Source organism: Ictidomys tridecemlineatus, unplaced genomic scaffold, assembly GCF_052094955.1.
Source record: "Ictidomys tridecemlineatus isolate mIctTri1 unplaced genomic scaffold, mIctTri1.hap1 Scaffold_54, whole genome shotgun sequence".
Classification (NCBI taxonomy): Eukaryota; Metazoa; Chordata; class Mammalia; order Rodentia; family Sciuridae; genus Ictidomys; species Ictidomys tridecemlineatus.
Window position 1 is genome coordinate 1,418,330 of NW_027523576.1, and position 16,931 is coordinate 1,435,260.

Genomic DNA, 16,931 nt, shown 5'->3' on the forward strand with positions numbered 1-16,931 from the left:
GGGTGGTGGCTAAGCTGAGGTTACTTGTTGCATTTCGGTGTTAATGGTGTCTTAGAGTTGAGTCTACTCTTCATGTTGGTGCTGACTTCTAGATTCAGGCACACTTGTGCCACCACACAACCTGGGATACTTTTCTGGTTTTTTAAACTTAATTGTGTCTGAAAATTTCTTTGGGTCCTTTAACCACTTTGCTTGATCAACGTCTGTGTGCTAGGCACTACACTAGGTGTGGAGTACAGAGTGAATAGGCCAAGTCCTTGCCATGACACTCAATGAAGTTTGTAGGATAATCATAGCATCTATATCTACCTCAATGTTACTGTGAAACTTAGAAGACGGTATGTCTGTTAATAACTGCAGTGCTGAGGACTGTAATATTGTTGAGGAAATTCACAGACGATTTCATCAGGCACCACCTTGTTTTTGTCTGGGAAGTCAGAGCAATATAAAGTTGTTACTTTTTCTGTAATAAAAACATTGTTTTATTAGTTACACATGATAGTACAATTCTCTTGACAATTCGTACATTTGAATCAAATGGGGTATAATTTCTCATTTTTCTGATTGTACAGGTTGCAGACTCACATTGGTCATACACTCACCTATATATACATACAATAATGTCTATTTTATTCTGCTGCCCTTCCTATCCCCCCTTCCCCCCTCCCCTGAAATCTCTCTACCCCATCTAATGTGATATACTTCCTTTTTTTTTTTCCTCGCAACATCATACATGTATTCTGTATAATGATGAGGGTCTCCTTCCATCTTCCGTGCAATTCCCCTTCTCCCTCTTTTTCCCTTCCACCTCTTTTTCCTATTTAGTGGTAACGTTCTTCTCAATGCTCTTCCTCCCTATCCCATTTTGTGTCACATCCCTTATATCAGAGAAAACATTCGGCATTTGTTTTTTAGGGATTGGCTAACTTCACTTAGCATAATCTGCTCTAATGCCAACTATTTCCCTGTAAATGCCATGATATTGTTATTTTTAGTGCTGAGTAATATTCCATTGTGTACAAATGCCACATTTTTTTATCCATTCATCTATTAAAGGGCATCTAGTTTGGTTCCACAGTCTAGCTACTGTGAATTGTGCTGCTATAAACATTGTGGCTGTGTCCCTGTAGTATTCTCTTTTTAGGTCTTTTGGCTATAGTCCGAGAAGGGGAATAGCTTGGTCAAATGGTGTTTCCATTCCCAGCTTTCCAAGGAATCTCCATACTGCTTTCCAAATTGGCTGCACCAATTTGCAGTTCCACCAGCAATGCATGAGTGTACCTTTTTTCCCACATCCTCCCCAGCACTTATTGTTGCTTGACTTCATAATGGCTGTTATTCTTATTGAAATGAGATGGTATCTTAGAGTAGTTTTGATTTGCATTTTTCTATTTGCTAGAGATGGTGAGCATTTTTCATGTATTTGTTGATTGATTGTATATCCTCAGAAGTATCTTTTCAGGTCCTTGGGCCATTTGTTGATTGGTTAATTTAATTTTTGTTGTTGTTTTAAATGTTTGAGTTCTTCCTATACTCTAGAGATTAGAGCTCTATCTGATGTGAGGGGTAAAAATTTGTTTCCAGGATGTAGGCTCCCTATTCTCCTCACATATTATTTCTCTTGCTGAGAAAAAAACTTTTTAGGTTGAATTCATCCCATTTTTTGATTCTTGTGCTTTAGGTGTCTTATTAAGGAATTTGGGGCCTGCCCCCACATGAGAAAAACAGACATTTAACACAGTTTATATCTGAAATCTGTGAACTTCAGGGATCCCTGTGGGTTGCCTGTCTCCAGGTCAGACACACAGTTCTGTGCTTACTCAGTACAGGTTTGGAGACCCTTGAAGCTTCTCCTATAACCATGAGAGCCAGTGCTTCATAGTCGGTGGCAAATTCTGAGTCTCCAGCTCACATAGATGACATATCCCTATGGTGCTGACTTCCCCCCAATCAGTTCATCTCCTGCCTTCACATACTCACTGGCTGCCATTTAGCTGGAAGGCCCTGTTCCATGATGGGAATGTTCTAGACTTTGCCTTAATTGTTCAGAGCTCTTGGAGAGGGGCCTGGCCTTTCCTAATCCCCAGAACACTGTGTCCTCTTCATGGTCCTGTTATTACTGGATGTGAGTGTGCTTTTTGCAGATGGTGGTGTACTGCAAGCTCATACCACATTCATTTTGTGTCCTCTTCCTTATAGCACTTAGCAAGGTGCTGAGAGTTGGTCTGAAAAATGACCCAAAACTTCATGACCATATGGTTAGGAAAACCTAGGGGTTGGAGGCAATGATAGTCTGGAGAGAAACCAATTCCTCCTAGGGAAACACATGCACAATCAAACTTCATTTTAGTAAAACAACATCCTGTACAGTAAAACCAAGTAATTCTGGATGGATTTCGGAGAGTTAAAAAAATGAAGGGAAAGCAGAAGTAGAACATAAAATTGAATAGTTTTTCAATTTCTGCTTGGGATCCGGTTGTCACTGTCAGATCACACTGTGCTCTAGCTGGGGATCATGAATATATCACATGAAGTGAGAGATGTAGAAACACATATTCAGTTATTTGTCTTGTTGTGACACAGCACATTTCCTTAGTCTTTTATGAGGGAAAAATTACACATTTCCTTTAAATATTGCTCCTAATGAATGCTCTGCTAAGGCTGTTCTGCCTCAGCCAATAAAGACCTGGGCTTTGTTCAGAGAGACCCAGATTTTTAGAAAAAGGCTAAGCAGCAGAGAGAGAGACACATCAAATCAGTTGTCAGAACAGGACTCCACCATGACTGTAAATATTGAGCAATCACTTCTGGTTCTGTGATTTAGTATCTGTGCTGCCTCTGCATCTGGTGGTCTCTAACTGATAAGCTGGCTTTTGACATTGGCCTGCATGAGGACACCACAGGTGAAGACTTGGGGATGGTGGAGAGCCTGGCTGGGGTTGGGTTTGACCATTGTGTGAGATGCCATGGAAGATGCATTAGACCAATACCTGGTGGGTAGAATCAGGAAAAAGTGCTTTCTTCTTGACATTGATAGAGGGAAGGAAGTCTGAATTTTTCCTAATGGCAATCCCCAGGTAATTAGTTGGATATTCAAACTATGTTTCAAACTCTACTCTTTCATGAGTTTGGAGGGGAAAACTAGTACTTACTATTTAGCTTACTGGGTGTTAACTATCATAGTGTGCACTGGTTAGTTTATAAAATATCACTGCATATCTCTCATTTTAATCAGATTTTAAGTATACACATGTAAAGTCCTCAATGTCAACATACACAAAAAATAGAGAATGAGAACCTCCTTCATTTCTCTGACCATAGGCCATTGTGCTGAATTTAATATCTGTTAAGGAGATAACGCATTTCCATATTTTTGAAACAAATATAGGTATATATTAACATACTTATACTTTTAGAAAGTCAAAATAAGAGAACTCTTCTCAGTTCTCTGAGGATTTAGACTTAATTGATAAACCTCTATGCAGTATGGATCTTATCTCAGAACCACATTTAAATAAATAAATAAAATTAAGGCTCATTGGCAAATAAATAAATAAATGAAAACCAATAGCATACATTTTCTGGAATGCTATTGCACAGTAAAGTGGTGAGTATTGATAACATTTAGATATGGTATATTTCAACAAGGTGGAAGAAAAGATCCCACATGTTTTCACCATATAAAAAGGGGAAATGTTTAAGGAGGTGGGTGTCTTTAACCTGATATAAACATTGTACCTTATTTGGTGTATCAAATCATCACATGGTACTCTCTAAATACATAGAATTTTTACATTTTATATATCAGCGACAAATTTAAAATATTTTCCATATTCTCTGAAGTTTTGTAAACAAAACATGATTAAAAAGTTATTTATTAATAAATAACTTCTGAGAATCCTAGGCACTCTCATTTCATTTTCCATAGGCTCAGTAATACTTCTGTATTTTCTCTAGGCTTTTGGTATTCTCATCTTATATATTTTGGCACACTGTTAAATGAAATTAAAGTCAAGGTTGCTCTTCAGCAGACATATAAGACAGGTTCTGGAGATTGTGTTCCTATGATAAGATGTTAAGATGATACAGTAAGTCCCTTCCCCTGCATCAGATCCCTTGTGATACTCTGCACCCCCATAGATCTACTTTTACTGAATTACTGGGTTATTTATTGTATTTGTTGTCTGCTTCTCTTCATCAGAATGGCACCCACAAGGCAGGTGACTATTTTTCTTGTTTATTGATGTATCATAAGCTACTGTGAAACAGTGGTTGGCAAATAAATAGTGGTTACAGTATAAATGGTTGTGTGAGTGAATGCAAAACTAACTACAACTCTAAAATGTGGATCTGGTGAATAAAGATAAGGAATTCTGCCAGGTGACCTGCAAGTAAGAGAGATTGTGTAAGGAAAGCGTCATGAAGCACAAGCTACATATTGATGGTAAGGATGCTTCAGAAATATTATTGGATTAGTCTTCATTGACTCATGCAAAATTAACTTTAACAGGAGATTTTCTACCTCAGGGGCAAGTCTTTTGGGATAAAGGTCAAGGCAAGTTGTAGATCCCTATCTGAGCTACTCTTTTCTTTGGCTCTGAATGTAGATTTAAATGCAGAAGTACATGGAAAAGTAAATCCCCTTTTCTTAACAAATAAGATAACTGGGAATCAGCAGTTTCTTAAAGCAAACTTTTTCACTTTCCCCCTTTTCCCAAAGCAGCAGATTTCTGGTCTCACCAATCAACTAACCATGTGAGTTGGGGGAGGAGGCATCTGCATTTGTCACTGGGATCAGTTCCCTCACTCCCAGGGCAGGTGGCTACAGACTCCCCAGTCCCCACCCTGTAACAACTGAAGCTTCAGACAGCCTTCCTTCCAAGAGCACCTTCCCAGTGGGTGATCTGGTGACACAGGGGAACCAGGACTCTTCTGGGGTCTAGACTGACAGTTTCCCTGGACCAGGTAAATGCTGCCTGCTGGGCCCTGGCCAGGCATCCTCAGCTAATGGGATAACAGAAACAAAGTTACAGTCCCATGTCAGGGACAAGAATGAAGGCCAGGGGAACTGGGGCTGTTATTGCTGCAAAGCAGATTTCTCTGACATCTCCCTGCATTTTTCTGTTTTTCCCCAGTGGTGACCAATAACATCCTAGGCTGAAAGAGTTTTGTATTGTCTGGTTGTGCAACAAAGGAAGGAGAAACAGAGGCCTGACCTTGTGTCTCCTATTTATTTCTTCAAAAAAAATTCTCTTGTTCTGCAAGGGATAGAACCCAGGGCCTCACATATGCCAGGCAAGTACTGTGCCCCTGAGCTCCACCCCGGTGCCATCTTCTCTTTCTTTATGCTCCATTCAGTAGTCAGCAGCTGTGCTGGTTCTTACTTCCAGTGCATCCAGAACCTGGCCTCCACTCCATGCCTCCATTGCTCTGGCCTCCCTGGTCAAGCTGTGGCCTCTCCTGGTGCCTGGGATGACCCCAGTGGGCTCTTGGCTTCTCCACTTCTAGATTTCTATCTGTAGGAAAAGACCAGTGGAGGGTATACTTCCAATCCTTTCCTTTTTAAATGAAGCACTGCCACTACTAAAGTTTGAATCTGGAATGATCCCTACAGGCCCAGGTGAGAAAGCTTTGATCACAGCCACAGGTGCTATTGGGAGGAAGTGGGATCTTTAAGGGGGAGGCTAGTGGGGAGCTTCCTGTTAAGGGCCTCCTTTCATGGGACTGAGGAATCCTGGTCTCTTAATTTCCCACTCTCTGCTTCCCAGCCACCATTAAGTGAGTCACTTGCCACCATGCACTGCCAGGGTGATATGTGGTTTCACCCCAGGTCCAAGAACAACAGGGCAACCAACCACGGAGTGAAGCCTGCAAAAGTCAGCCAGAACATACCTGTGTCTTTTAAAGCTGATTACCTCATATATCTGTCACAGTAATGGAAGGCAATGAAAGTACAAAGCAGGGGAGGGGACCACAGAGAAAAAAGTGTAACTTAGTGAAAAATTATGTGGAACACCCTAGAACCAAGTCAAGAACAGCACCTTGTCAGCATCCCACATGGCTGCATCCTAGCCCTAGTAACCAGCACCAGGGCACACAAGCTCAAGGGCTAAGACAGACACCCCATGCACCACTTGGTATGTCTTTGTGCAGTTCTTGGTTTGCAGGTTCTCCGCCCTGTGTGTCTTTTCCTTGGTCTCTTTGTTATAGTGGCAGGCCCTGGGATCCATGGACGTCCTCACATCTGGATTTTGCTAATTCATATTTAGAATATTGTACACATATTTCTTTCTCTTTCTTCCATATCTATTGCAAAATGGCAGCTGGATGTAGAGACCTGTTCAGAGTAATCTGTGATGCTGAAAAAAGTTCTGAATTTTAAAGTAGATATTGGGACCTGAGGCAAATAACATTAAAAACAAGATCATGATGCTAATGTCCACCAATTGAAGCTCACCAGGCTGTCACCTGTGGTCAGAGTCAGTTAACCTAGATTTCTGGTGGCTCCACAGCCACACAGAAACATTTCAGAAAGAAACATGGAGCAGTGACCCTTAGAAGATTCTGTCTTTTATTCAATGACTCCACGATGTGAGTCAGGACAGGGGCAAGAAGTGAGGCAGCTTGGTGATTGAGCATCTTCAATCACTTTTGTACTTTTGTCTCAGGGGTGGGAAGATTACTGGAGAGTCACAGTCCATGTTGGTAAAGAGGTTGCTCGCTAAATGGCCATTTCCCCTTGTTCTGGGCAAACCTGGGGTAGGTAATGCCTGGTAAGAAAAAGGTTGGCTCAGTAATTTCTGTTGCCTCAGAGTCAGTCTCCACATAGTTTTTGATATGACCACCATGTGGTCCTGCCTGAGGTTTTCGTTCTATTAGGAGTGCTTTTGTTGACTTGTGGAGATCATGGACGAGCCACCTATTATCAGGAAGGTCATTTCCCTTTCTCAGTTCCTTTCAGGGTTTAGATGAAAACAGCACTGACATCTACCCACATAAAAGAGAAATTGATCCAAATTTCCAGGTTTTCTTGTGTCTCTAGTCAATTTACACATTAGTATAGATTTTTTTTTGACAAAGGCCCTTGTTCCCATGTAAACAAGTGCTCCACACATTACCCCAAGGCTGTGCTAAATACCACCATATATCCAAATTAAAATGATGTTTGAAGTAAGCCATACATCTTTGTTTCAAAAAAAAATTAGTAAAACGAATACGTGTAAACAGGGATTGAAGTTGATTCAGCAGAGAGAAAACTTGTCCACTGCCACCTATAATCCCATTTAGCAAGAAGTATGTGCACACAATATCACATAGATGGTAACAATGCAAAGGATGGCCAGAACCAGCATTATGAAGTCATAGACATAATAGATGTGAAAATGAAATACATTTCAATAAAGATAGAGCCAAAAGGTAAAATACTTCCCAGGCAAACAATAACAGCAGGCTACATAAAATATTTTTTCTCCAGTATAGGACAAGGCACAGCATTGGCACAACAAAGGAAGTTGGGCTGACCTAACAAATTTCAGCCAAGTATTATACCAATAAGATTTAGATTTTTGTTCCAAAAGGAATGGCTCTTGAAGCATGGTAATAAATAAATATAAAATTGAAGAAGGCCTGCAACACACTGAAGCTGGGATAAGGAATGCCCCAGTGAACATCTGTTTTATCCATCTCCTTTCTCCTTGTCTAGCATACAGACTTCCTCCAAAATAATTATTCATTGGTGATGTAGCAGCATAGAAAAATATATAAATCTTCTATCATTGCAATAATAATAACAATGAGAAACACAGGAAGTATCTGAAATCTAGAACCAAGTAGAGAGGAAAATATTAGCTGGCGTCTTGATGATCTAAATACATCTCCATGCACCTGTTTCTATCCGTATCCATCTCCTAAGTCTATCCATGTCAGCCATTTCTTCATTACTGAACCAGACATAATCTTTCCTTAAGTTCTCATTAAAATCATTGAAACTAAGCCTATCAAGAAGATCACCATCCTGAAGGAGTTGAAAATTAAAAACCAATGAATCCCCTGTTGAAAAAAGGATGGATCACAAGATATTTGTGCAATCGTTCTTCAAATTTTACATCTGAATTTTTCCATTTTACCAAATATGACATCTGTATTTTGGTATTGGGAACAGTTTCACATTTCCTCCAACAATTAAATTTCCATTAAAATCTATTTCAAGCTTTTTGTAGGTCCAAAGATAACAAACTTCTACATTTTCATCTGCTTCACCAATAATACCCCATATTGCTAAATCAACTATGTACATCTGGTACCAGTAGTGAATTTTGATAGCATAAACAAAGGCATCTCTTTTCTTTATCAAAATCAATTTCACAGTAACTGGCTGGCATCACATCATCTTTAAATTTAATATCTAGACCACTAAATTCCATTTCAACTCCTTGAAATGTTTCTCCTAGAGCTTCATGGTAATGACTGTTACTTTTTTTGACCCCACACAGATTAGAAGTGAAAAGTATTTATGTTTCGAGGCAATTTTGGAAGGGTCCAGTAGTTTTCATCCATAAGACAACTTCTTCTGTATCTTGAAACTGACTTTCCTGCCTTGCTCCAGTTCACCATTCTGAAAACCATCCAGTCCTAAGTGAAAGCCACTCCTAGAATCCTTAACATCCAATCTTGAATGTGAAAATGCAATTAAACCACCGATCAACTTTAGACCAAATGCAAGAGATTGTTTTGGGGCCAGGCCTTCCAGTGGGAAACTGGAGACTTTAAGGTCAGAAGGGGACTAAAAGACTACCAGATGGAGCCTCTGCTGGGAACATGTGTTGATGCTCCTCTGCCTGGGCCCTGGGCAGCAGCAGCAGCAGTGCAGCAGAAGCTGACAGGCCAGGAGCGCCCTGCAGAGGCCTCATCCTGAGCGCTCATGCCTGACTGGCCCATCAATTGCTCTGCCTCTGGTGCTCGTGCGGCAGTGATTCGCATCCACAGGGCACTGGCAGACTCAAGGCCTGGGCCCAGCCGCTCCGCTGATGCCCCTGCCTTAACAGCTCCTGTGCCGCCCTCCTGATCCCACCAGCCTCTTTCTCTGACTCAGCCACAACAGCATTGTGCAGATTTAAGTGAGTTTTTGAAAAATGCTTATCCCACCCCCAAAAGATAAAAAATTCATAGGGACAAGGATATCACTTGTTCTCAATTTGAATCTCCCACACACCAGGCATAGAGCTTGCCAAAGGTGACTATTCTATATTTTTTGAAAGAATATATAAATAAATTTCTTTCAAATAGGTGAAATAAAAAGTAAATGAAGAACTAATGAGTTGAGTGGAGTCAAGGAAGTAATTTTAAGAATGCTGTAGAGGGAGGGGTTGACAAAAGACTGAAGACTGGACCATGCGCCCTGATTGACAGCCTGTTGGATCCTAGTGCCCCACAGTGTCCAGGAGCTGATCAAGGATAGGAAGCATTCATCACAAGACCTGATGGGGAGTCTTTCCCTGATTGTGTAGTTGGCTGCGATCTATTAGCTTACTTTGGATTCTAGTTCCATACTGTGTATATAGTAATTGTGGGACAAGCCAGAGACCATCTGTCACACAATTACTATATGTGCAAAGACTGGTTTTCAGACTGGATGGTTTTCAGTATGTGCAAAGCATGTGAGCATTAAATAAAGGCTGTTTTCATTTCTTCAGCTCCCTGTGCAGTTCTTTAGCATAATAGAAGATAGATAAGGAAAGCAGACAAACAGACATTTTAAAGCAGATTTTCAGAGTGGTCATCAATATATCATTATTGTAATTCTTCAAAGTTCTTGGTATTTTTTAATTGTATATCCATCAGGAACAAATCTAAGCTTATTTGTCTAAGGTAAGGAATTAAGGAATTTGTTTTTGCCTCTTATTTACTAAACTTTTTTAAAAGTCCTCAAGTTTTTAGAAAACATTTATTCACATGTCAGGCTTGATGTTGGGGTTACTAAGATAAAAAAATTGATTTTTATCCCCAGGAAGTTCATTGTACATTGGAAATAGAGATGCACAAACCATGCATTTCTTTACACTGTGATAAGTAATATAATAGAGGTATTCACACAACGTATAAAATTGCAAACAAAGGCTAGAGGCTTTTTATTTAGCTTCAAAATTGACTTTGGCAAAGAAGATTTTGTAAGGCAACTGTAAGAGTTTGTTTGAAGGAAAAGAAAATAGGAATCAGAGGGGGTGTGTGTGTGTGTGCAGTGTCTTTATGGGGGGGTATAATTGGTATTTCAAGTGTGTTCAAAGCATTTGAAAAGTCATTAAGATTTCATATAGCAGTTTCTCACTTTTCATTCTATATAGCATTTCTGTTTAGTAATCATTGATGAGATGCTGTGGCAGACAAACTGGGGCCATAATGACTCTTTATTCTAAGGATAACGTGAACCCACTGGATTTTATTCAGAACTGTTTCTTAGCTTTTCTTTTTCCTTTCATCTTTCTTTCTTTACACCACATACTCTTGTTCAATATTCACAAAAAGAATATGGCCTCCTTTAAAAGATTTTGACAATTCTAAATAAACATTATAAAACAATTATGATTTCGTCGATAATATTTTTCCAGTTACTCTATGGTGAATGATTTATTTAATTAAAGATGTCACCCTCCTTTTACCATACCCCCCCAACTCTTAGATGAAATTGTTATATGATTTCTTTGCAGTCACTGTGTTGAAAATAAAAGATTTAGGATCAGTGTGGTTAGTGGATAGATAATTTTCAGAATGAACTTAGGGGATCTGTTAGGAGTTTACTGTGTACTTCACGTAAAAATGATAAATGCCTGAATTGAAATAGTAGTGGTAAGAGCAGAGAGAGCAGGGTTGGTATGGGAGATACTTAAAGAGGTTGGATCAATAGGACTGGGTCAAAGTTTGAATGTGGGTTGGAAAAGATAGAAATGTTCAAGTTGACTGCCCAGGTTCTGACTCAGCCTTTTGGGTAGAAGGTGACCATATTACAGTGTGTTGAAGGGTTAGGTTCAGAAATAAGATAGGAAAAATTCTGAGTGTACCTGGGAATCTATTGATTTAGAGATGGATAATGTATAAAGTATATGGACATATTGACTGTAGCTCAAGAGAGAGATCTGATAGGCAAACAAAGATTTGAAGCTCATTGCTGAACAGACAGTAGTTGAAGTTATAGGATTGACTAAAATGTTCCAGGACAAAGTTAACTGGGATCATAAGAAGAAAATCCCATATTTACAGGGAGGAGGAAAAATAAAACCTGAAGGATACTAAACAGAATATCAGTGTAGTAGGAATTAAAGAAAATTATCAGAATCTTGGGAGATGATAGAGAAAATAATTTTAAGATTTTAAGATTATTCAAGAAGAAGGAGTCAATGTTAAAAGTGATTAAGAAGTCAAGGGGGTTAACCTCTACAATTGTCCATTTAATTTTGATGTTAAAAAAGCATAATGGCCATCATGAGGTGGCATTTTAATTTTTTTTCTTTTAAAAAAGTGATTTCATTTAGAAAGAGAAAACAGAACGAAACCAAAAGTATACTGATCACAAAAACATCTACTTAATTTTCTAAATGTTACAAGACCAATTGATCATTTTTATGAAAAGGAAGAGAAATGGGTGTATTTTATTTGCCACTTCCATATCATTATTTCAGTAAATTGTTGATTTTAGTAAATCCATATTACTAAAAATGACAAAACTGCCTTCTCAAATCTCTTTTTTTTTCAGGACATTAGCTGTATTTTCTTCATTATGTTAAGGTATAATTCAGAATGTTATTTTCTAACATATTAACAATTCTAGATTCATGTCACAGGGGTTATAGTTTGAAATTTTTCATCAAACTATTAATTCATTTTAAAGCAACAGCAACCAAACCTTGTAGCATCTCTTATGTGATTCACCAAATTAATCAGCAATTAAAAACATCAAGGAAAATGTATTCCCAGAGTGAGAATCTGCTCTTTGATTCAGGTCTTCAAGTTTAACTTCTAAGTATGGGAGACAACATATACAAAGTTCAAATCTGGTGTCAATGAAGACAGGAAAGAGGAAGAAACTATAAAGTTTCTCCTCTATTCCCTAACAATATCTGGTAAACAACAGGTCAACAAGTATTTCAAATTAATGTGAACACAAAGCTCAAAATAGCTTTGGCAATGCAGGAGAGCAGAGAAACCACTCAACTGTATGCCAAGGACAAAAAATCAGATGAGAGGGTACAGGTGAAAAAACTGGCAGCAGGAGTAACATTTTGGGATGAGGAAGGAAAGAGATGCTTCCCTGGATTTGCCCACATTCTGAAGCAGGATTGTGTGAGTTATGCTTCCTAGATTTGTAGCATTTACAACATGCATGGCTAGTAACTCTGGAGATGTTAAATCAATTATGTATTTAATCCCAGGTCTCAATAAATTATTTCCTCAATAAATAATCTCTTCAATTAACTAAAGAAGATTCCAAGAATACATAGCATTTCCTATGTGAGGGTATCCTTTGTGAATAAATACATGTCTTTTTATTTCTTTGGTCTCTGTTCACCCAAAGGGCAGAGACAAGACAGCTAAAATGGGATTTATTCTCTCAATAAATTTAGCATTGAGTCTTTAGCCTTCAGAACATCTACAGAGCAATGGAATTATCTAATTCATATTAGGAGGGACAGAAGATTGTGTCTCTCTAGAGTCAGAGAGGCACTCTAGATACTTCAGAAAATTATAAGCAGAGAACTTTCCAAAATCTCCTATGAAGCTATATCTGGTAAATGTAATTTACTTTCTAATTGAATTAAAATATTTTCAATTGGAAAATGAATTAGAATGTATATCTAAATATTTCAATAATCTAGCACAATGCATGACTTTAAGACTTGGAAAATCACAGCACATGTCAATATAAGCACATGGACACACACATGATTTGTATATTTCATTTAGGATATGACATAAGGAAATGCAAGATTAAATTCTGACATGGAAAATTGTCAAGTCTTCATGAAATTACATGCAGTTGAAGAGATTTAGAAAAGGCTTCATGTCTTACTTGATGTGCATAAATAATTTTTGAAAGAACTGCAAAAAGATACATTGTAAAAGAGGCAGAGCTCTAGAAAGTTTATTAAACCAATGATAGCCAAAGGATGCCAACAAAGGAAAAGTATTTTGATTTCTGTGATCCTAAAAAACATCCTAGTTATTATTAGAAATAATAAAACATTATTTCATAAGATTGATTTCCAGTTTTCCAAATGTGAGAGCTGTTGGGAGCAAATTAAAAAGCATTAGAAAGTGCATCAAAATCTGTTTGGAATGAATAAAATTGACACTAGAGATGTTGAGGCAGTTTCTTAGCTCCTGCTTGTGAAACCCTGGCCACATATGGGTGACTCCTTTCTGACACCCAGCTCCTATCTATTATTCAACCAGATTCATAGGTTGTATGCTAGCTAGAAAATAACCCTCCCTTGCTCCACTTAACCAAAATCTTACATGTTTTCAGGTTGTTTCTGAAATGTCACCTGCTTCATAAAGCCTTTTCTAAATCTCTTCAACTGAACGTAATCTCTCCTTTCACTGCCCTTGTAAAGAATCTCACTCCTCACCTTGTGACATCCATTTGTATTATTGCCCACACTCTTTTTCAACTTCCTAGAAGGAACACAGTTTCTTGTTGAGATATGTATTCTTTGTCCCCTTAGACCAACATCAGATAGATGGATAAACAGACAACTGATGCTCAAATATTTTATTTTTATTTCAATTAAATTACAGAGAGGAAAAGCAGGCAGGTATAAAAGGATTTTAAAGGACAGACAGAAGACACTTTGGCCAAAATGTTGTTTATCAGAAGTGTGCAAATGGGCCTAAGTAGAAGGTATCCTGCCAGTCTATGGATGGACGAATTCTCTTTTGTCCACACATGTTTTTAATTTTTCACTCTTATCACCATGGTTTGTTTATTATATTTGTGTCTTACTCACTTGCTTCCTACAGTTGATTTTCACAATGGTCATGTGCCAGTTGGCTAGAGCATGAAATGTTTCTTTGTGGAAGTCAAAAGTGGTACAATTACAAGGTCATCTTATCTCTGCACTTTTAATCAACCATTTAATTCATCCTGATATTTGACTTTTGTGTACTTCCAACTCATGAACATAATTTTACTTCTGACTTTAGATCCCATTTTAGAAATGTCAGCTCTGAGTTTTGAGTATTATTCTTTTTGGCTCTCCTCACTCTGACTCTTACAACCTTGGCATCCTCCTTTGTAAGATCATTTTAAGCATTTTTTATTGGATTAAATGTAAAGAAGAGCCAGGGCATGGTATAGAAGACAGTATTTGTGATTGCTTTTCAGTATTACTTAAGTTTTGAATTTTTTTTTGTCATCTAGCTCTTCCCCTTTAGTTTGTCAGATGGCTATTTCTGTGCTAAGTGGTTCTGAAGTCTTTGTTAGGGACAGTTCTGTTTCTATAATGATCCCTTAAATCAAGTGCAATATAGAACATTCAAAGATGTGATTTTATCTTCTTCAATTACTCATTCACTCCAAATTCCAATATACAGTATATAAGTAAAACTTCACAGAATTAGTTAAAAGTCTTTACGTGATTAATTTCAAAGTACATGTAAATTTATTTCCGTGGAATATCAAGATTAAAAAGATGATATTCTAGAAGGTAATATTGTGGTCCTAAAATAAACTTTGTATATTCTGAGATAGTCTATACCATAGCTTTCAAAAAAATTTAAAAAATGTGAATTGAATTAAGATTCAAAATACATTTTAGGAGGAGTAAATTATGCATTTAAAAACCATTATATGTCTGCAGTAGAAAGGATGTGCATAACATTAATTTATTTTAAAATTTGAGTAAGTAAATTAATTTAATTTTGAAATAGTTCTAATCTTATAATTTTGAAATTAATTTCTAAAATTAATTATATTCTCTGAAATAAGTTTCACTGTAATTCCTTTCTCTCCTTGTTTATTTTCCCATTCCCCTCACAACCTCTTATATTACAGTAGGTGGGGTAGAGAGGGAAGATGGGAGGGGAGGGGAGGGGGGATAGTAGAGGATAGGAAAGGTAGCAGAATACAACATTTACTAATAGGGCATTATGTAAAAATATGGATGTGTAACCGATATGATTCTGCAATCTGTATTTGGGGTAAAATTGGGAGTTCATAACCAACTTGAATCTAATGTAAGAAATATGATATGTCAAGAGCTTTGTAATGTTTTGAACAATTAATAAAAAAATAAGTTTCACTTTATAGAAATACTGAATTTTATTTTCTCTAAATGTACTCTAAAAATAATCTCACAATTTCCAATTCAAATTGATTGAATTTAATATGCCATCTTAAATTTGTTTGCAATTCCCGGTACAAATAGGAAAAGTCAACTATTTGTTTATCCAGATTATCAGTATTGTTTGAAAATGCACGAAATATTTACTTATGTTCTCTTTTTACTGCTGATAAATTTCTCTTTGGAGGAGTATGGAAGTTAATAATACGTTCTCACTTTAGGAAAAATAAAAGATAAGAATCTATGCTTATTTAATGCTTATTATGTGCACTGTATAAGTAGTCTGACAATTACCTTTTGAGGTTTTTGAGATTCTGAGTTTTTCTTCCTTTCTTTCTTTCTTTCTTTCTTTTTTTTTTGCATTTTGTAGGGTTTGAAGAAAAAAAATACCAAGAAGTTAAGTAACTAAGGTGGAAACATTCTAAACAAGTCAAAAGTCAATTATTTAAATAAGTTCACAGGTTATCACAACACAAAATAAGCAAAGAAAATATAGTAAGTTATTATTATTTGGAGATATAAAATACATACTAGATATTGGCAATTAAAAACAGGTAAAATGCATACTTTTAATGTGTGTTCATCTTTTTAAATGTAAGTTAAAAACATAAGAGTCTCATAGAATCACTTAAAAACAGCAAATCACATAAAAATAGAAAAACCTGTTAAAATTTGATTTAGCATTAATTTCAGGGTAATAGAATACAGGTTATTTTCATTCTTTTATTTACTCTAAATTTCTGACTATGACTATTTCTCTGGGTGTTTTCTTTTCTTTCAACCCCTCCCTCCAATCCCTGCCAGTACTAGGGATTGAATCCAGGTACATCTCCAGCCCTTTTCCTGTTTTGTTTTGTTAAAGATAAGGTACAGGATCTTGCTAAATTGCTGAGACTAGCCTCAAACTTGTAATCCTCCTGCTTTGGCTTCCCAAGTCTCTGATCTCAGTTTTATTTAACAACAACAATATATTTTGCTGGGGATGTTGCTCAGTAGTAGAACACTTGCCTAGCATTTGTGAAGCCCTGGTTCCAACTCCAGTACTACAAAAGGAAAGAAGGAAGGAAGAAAAGAAAAAACAATATATTGTTTTAGAATCATAGATACATATACACATAATAATATGAACTCATATTATTAAATAAAAATATGAACTCAGATTTGAAACATAAGGTTATATTCTTTTTACTACTATCAAAGACTGACTACCTAAATCTAAGAAAAGCTTTCAAATACTTTTGTTGGTGTTTGGGTGTCTGTGAGTGAGAGAGATGGAGGGAGGGGGAGAAAGAGGGAAGGGTGGGAAGCACACAAGCTCACCTGTCAGAGAGCCTCTGTTTACCTTTAGCTGTTCTGTGTAGACAACCTTCATGATAATTACTTTTTGTGCAGATGGGAAAATCCTTCCTAAATTGCATGTAACATTTTTTTCTTTTTGAGTTCTATTGGTTGTTATTGAAGATTCATTAGAACATTTGGAATTACCTTCAGAGCAATTAAAAATTTAGAGTTCCAGGGAAATCTGACTATAAGTTCTCTTGAAATAGCTGGGCTAGTTGAACTTATGGTGAGGTTAATATTCAGCATTAGGAGATTTGA

At 37.1% G+C, this 16,931-nt stretch overlaps 1 pseudogene; it reads right to left on the reverse strand.

The window, feature by feature from the left end:
• Window positions 1–7,038: 7,038 nt before the first annotated feature.
• LOC144373990 (transmembrane 9 superfamily member 3-like) lies at window positions 7,039–8,909 on the reverse strand (annotated as a pseudogene).
• Between the last annotated feature and the right edge of the window lie 8,022 nt (window positions 8,910–16,931).